The following is a 5,417-nucleotide window of genomic DNA, read 5'->3' on the forward strand; positions in this document are numbered from 1 at the left end:
ATTTGTCACGGTCTTGCAAGACTCTCGCCCCACTCGGTACAATTACAACGTCTCGCGCAAAAGCCAAGGGGTTGTGTGGTTTTTCTAAACTCACTCAAGTAACTAGGGTTCACCTAGAGCAAGCGCTAAAGCGGTCTAACTAACCTAAGCACTTCGCAAAGCACCTACACTAATCACCGAGTGATTCTATTAAGCACTTGGGTGTATGAGCACTTGGAAATGTCTATATTATGCCTTGGTATGTTGCTTGGGCTCCCACACCTTAAAATGGCCGATTGGGGGGGGGGGTATTTATAGGCCCCAACAAAATTCTAGCCGTTGGAGAAAAGCTGCTGCTCTCTGCAGCACACCGGACAGTCAGGTGCCCCTGTCCGATGCGCCTAGCCGTTGGATCTGACATCGCAGGTGACCGTTGGCGTTGCAGGCTTTCACACCGGACAGTCTGTGTGTCTCACCGGATAGTCCGGTAGCTTCTCTCCCCTAGTGCCACCAGGAACTAGCCGTTGGGCTACAGTCCCCCGGTGCACTAGACAGTTCAGCGTGTGCCACCGGACAGTCCGGTGTCCTCGACCGGACAGTCCGCTAATGGCAACACTTTTCTTCGTTTCTTGGACTTTGCTTGATACTTGTTGATCTTCACTTGTGATCTTCATAATGTCTTCTTTTGAGGTGTTGCTTTCCTCAATGGCTTAGTCCAAGTCATCTTAGCATCCTATGAACTACAAACATAAACACTAGCAAACACATTAGTCCACAGGTTATGTTGATCATCAAACACCAAAACCTTTTGAGCCAAATGGCCCGGGGTCCATTTTTCTTACAATCTCTCCCTTTTTTGTGATTGATGACAACATAACCAAAGTAAGCAAATATAACAAACATTTGAATGCAATTATGCAATCTACTTGCTAGGATGGTAAAGCCTCCCCCAAGCTATGATTGTCCCCACAAAGTGATATTATGGACTTAAGCCTCCCCCTAACTCCATAATTCACTTACTTCCTATTTCAGACCAAAGAACCAAAACCACTTACAAGATCAAAGATTTTAAATTTTTTAATTTGGTTGTGTTTGGTGTTTGATACAATTTTCATTGCTTTGGTCCTTAAAACTTCTCCCCTTTGGCATCAACCACCAAAAAGGAAGACATTAAAAGCATATAGGAAGCAAATAAGACTTGCCCTCTTAAAAGATTTATCGATTGAATCACTAAAAATTACTCCCCCTAAATGAGTGTTCTCCTTTTGAAAGAATATTCTCCCCATTTAGAGACGAAGAAATACTCCCCCTGACAGGGATCTTCTACTTTAGAAAAAAGCATGTGAGAAATAGAAAGACTTGATTTGATTAGACTAACTTCCCTTATGCGTAGGTAATATATATGATTTGACAACTTATGCATGTAGCAACATGGGAAGTATAATGTCACACCTGGTTTTAGAAGGCAAACCAAATGCGAACCATGTACGTGCCAGGATCAGCAATTCACGTACACAGCAGTTACATAATCAGACATCATCACACAGTGCTCGAATAATAACATAAAAGAGGGTAATAGTTAATTACATCATGATGTCCGAGACATCCACATAGTCAATAACAATTATCAAAGTGCAAAAACGAAACGTAGATACACACGGCCTTCACAGGCAGTCGACTGGGGGTTTGCCGCTAACCCACGCCTAGAACTCATCGTACTCTTGGAACTCCTGGAAGTCCTCCTCCATGGCTTCATCTTCTCCTGAGCAGTGGTTGCAACGTGGACAATTTTTTAACCTGACGAATTAACCTTAATCACATGAGTGGTTACACGCGAAAACAATTTATTATCACGAGCAGACGTTGCGCGACCCACGTGATCGACACGCGAGACATGCGCCAACGACGCGCGGCAAGACGCATGACACACGCGAATGGCACACGACGACGTGTGATAACCGCTAACAGATAACTCGATGATACTAAACAAGTATTAACTAAAAAGCGTTTAAGTTGGTATTCATCGACTTAATATTTATTTATCAAAGCGCGAGTTAAAAACTATAAACTAGTTTTAATTAGAAGGTCATTTTATTTAATAAGTGTCGAATGAACAACTAATTAAACCATTAAAATTTGTGACAAGATAAAATACGTTACTAATATGAAATCAGCGTTGCTACAGAGTTAAAGCGACTGAAATGAATAGAAACGGGTGTATGGCACATTATTTATGGAATAGCTAACAATTCATGGCTAATAAATAATTTTATTAAAGCGCGCATATCGTGACTCGCGCGAAGGACGACACGCAAACAGCACGCATGAACGTCGTGCGGATAGAACATGTGATACGTGTAGAACAGAGCACGCGACACACGCGGAATGGGCGGTGACAGCGTACGCGAACAATACAGGCGGGTAGCGTGCGGATGACACGCGACATGCGTGAGCGACGCGTGACACGCAAAGCAGCACATGAGTACGCGAGAATTACTAACTAAATGTTGTTTTTATACTAAACACTACATAGGTATTAAATAAAACATCTGAGTTGTTAAAATCACATTACCACATATTTACAATCGCATAACTAAAATCATAATTTTGATCCGATTGAGTATTCAGTTTACTTACAAACAACTAAGTAGGAAATTAATTAGCGCAGGGGGATAGACGAGGTAGCCGAGGGTAGACGGGAGTCGTCTACGGGTAGTCGAACGTCATCTAAACCCCGACGACACGATGTGCACATGCAGATGTGGGAACGTCCGCGACACGAGTACGACGACAAGCGCGGGGCTACAACGACGTGGTTTGGGACTGGGTTTGGTGAATTGCACATGAGTAGAAGCTCGTCGTGCTGGGTTGGCTGCGTAGGAGCTGCGCTAGGCACACGTAGCATCCGGGCGCTGGCCGCGTTCGCCGCGCTAGAGCCGAGCCACGCAGGTGGACGCGAACGACCGCGCCACGAGCCACACCGAGAGGGGAGGGAGAAGTAGGGGAGAGCTCACCTCGACGACCGACGAGGACGCGATGTGGTGGCACTTGGCAAAGCTGGTGACGGAGCACGACGAGGCTCTAGCCCACGACGTGGGCTGCAGGGGAGGCGCACGCTGTTGGGCGGGGCTACTGGGCCGGGGATTCAATCGCTCGCCATGGGTTGGCGCGGAGGCTGCACCGGCCAGCTCAGACGCGGGCTCACGCGCGCAAGGGGGCACGGGCAGCTGGCCGAACCACGCCGCTGGCCGCCGCGCCCAAGCCGCTGGTTGTCCCGACCGCTGGATGGCTGGTCGCCGCCGCCTGGCCACCATGGCTGACCAACCAACGCGCCGACTAGGCCGAGTTGAGGGAAGCAGGAGAAGGGACGGTTGCGAGCATCATGGAGAGGAACGTGTCATGGGGATGCAGGGAGAAAAGATGGGAATGGGAGAGAGAACGTGGGCGCGCAGGCTGCTGCTGCGTCAGCACGACGCGCGCGCGTGTGGGACGTGTCCGTGTGCAGGCCAGCGGAGAAGAGCGGGGGTTGGAGCTGGGCCATGCTTCACGCAGCCCAGGAGGGGGGAGGGGGCGCTGGTTGAGCGCAGTGCGGGCCACGTGCGGAGGGGTGCATGGTGCTGGGCCCGGATACCTGGCAGCCCAAGAGGTGAGGGGGCGCGTGAAAGGGGGAAGGTGCGTGGGCCACGTGCGAGAGGTTAGGGGGGAATGGTTGGGTCGCGACTGGGGGAGGGGGCTCTAGGTGGGCCGGAAGGAGGGGAAAGGGGCGCGGGCCAGGGCTGGGCTAGGGAAACGAAATTGACCGCGAGCTGGCTGAAAGGGAGAGGGGCTGATTTCCATTTTACTTATTTATTCACCTCTTTTCTTTTCCTCTCTTTTTATTTTGTTTCTATTCTCTCTGATTTAATTTTAAACTCGAGCACAAACTCACAAATTAGAAGAATTCACAACCACCAAATTCATCAATCAAAAGAAATATGTACTCCAGCATGACGAAACAATTGAAAACTCCCCTAGGGTTTTTATTTACTAGGCTCACACCTATAAATTAACCCTCCTCTATTTAGAAAAAGGAGTAAAAATAAGGGAAGAAAGAGGGTAACACCTGAATGTAAATATTTAAAAAAGAATTTTTATACCCCCAAATTCAGGGTGTTACAAATCTAACCCCCTTAACAGAATCTCGCCCCCGAGATTCAAGAAGAGGCTAGCAAGAACGACAAGGTTGGTTCATAGGTTGTCGACGGCTTTCTTGAGTTGACTTTGACTCCGCAAGCTTAACTTGCGGACTAGTTGCTTTGACCTTCAGATGCTCGAGACCAATCGATACAATTCTTGAGGATCTTCTAGACCTATGGGTTAGGACCCACACACGCTTTTGCTGCGCCACTTCAATCTTGTTGGTTGATGTTGATCGCATTGTCTTCAGTGGGGTTAGCGGCTAACCCCCTTAACAGGAGCGTTAATACGCACTTGGTGAATATGCTGTCGATTCTGATCTTAACAGATTAAGAGAAGTTAGAGGCTGCCAACTGGACAGGTGCAAGAGGAAAGGGTATAGATAGAAAAGGTATGCATAGATAGATTAAAGATAGAAAAGGGAGAGCACCCAGCTACCTAACTATATAACACTCACTTAGTGAGCTGATGTTATTGTGGACCAAGGGCCACAACACATCAACACTCATCACGAAGAAGCAAATCAGTCATAACACAAAGACAAACAGCACAAGCATACAACAACAAACATCTCGTTGCTACACGTTAATGCTAACTAGATGGTGGTCTTCTCTAAAAAGGGAATAACTAATCTCTAAGGTTGTCGAAGGACGAGGAGAAGAACAAGACGTGTTGGATAGGGGCACGAGCACAATAGAGGATGGAGTTTAAGCAAGGATTGTAATCTACAAGGGAGAAAATGCAACCAAGGGTAGGATAGGTCAACACCATTCTCAAATCAAGATGGGAAAGATGATATTTCAAACAGTAGGCATAGGATAAGCATCATGGAAAGATTTAGATATTAGGAAGGTAGGGGTGATATTGAGCAAAAGCTAAGGCTTTCAACACGACAGAGGAAAAGGGAACGAACAAGAGCGGGATAGGTAAGACATCACTCTTGAAATGAAATGGAATTGGCGGCTTTAAAATGCAGGTACATGATAAGCATTAAGGTAAAGATCGAGGGATGACAAGAGTTAAGGTGATAATGGATAAACACACAACAAAGGATTTATTTTAGACAAAATTTGCAAGGTGTCAAAGAAGGGGGAGCAGTCAATGATGAAATAGATAAGGCATTATCCCGAACAGGGATGGAAAAGAGGAGGCTTCTAAGGGTAGGTTCAATGTAAGCAGGAAGGCAAGGGAATAGATATCACGAGGGTCTAAAGGTGATAACAGACAAGGATGTAGGAGAGGAGGTAAATGGGTATAAGAAC

This window comes from Zea mays, chromosome 4, assembly GCF_902167145.1.
Source record: "Zea mays cultivar B73 chromosome 4, Zm-B73-REFERENCE-NAM-5.0, whole genome shotgun sequence".
Classification (NCBI taxonomy): domain Eukaryota; kingdom Viridiplantae; phylum Streptophyta; class Magnoliopsida; order Poales; family Poaceae; genus Zea; species Zea mays.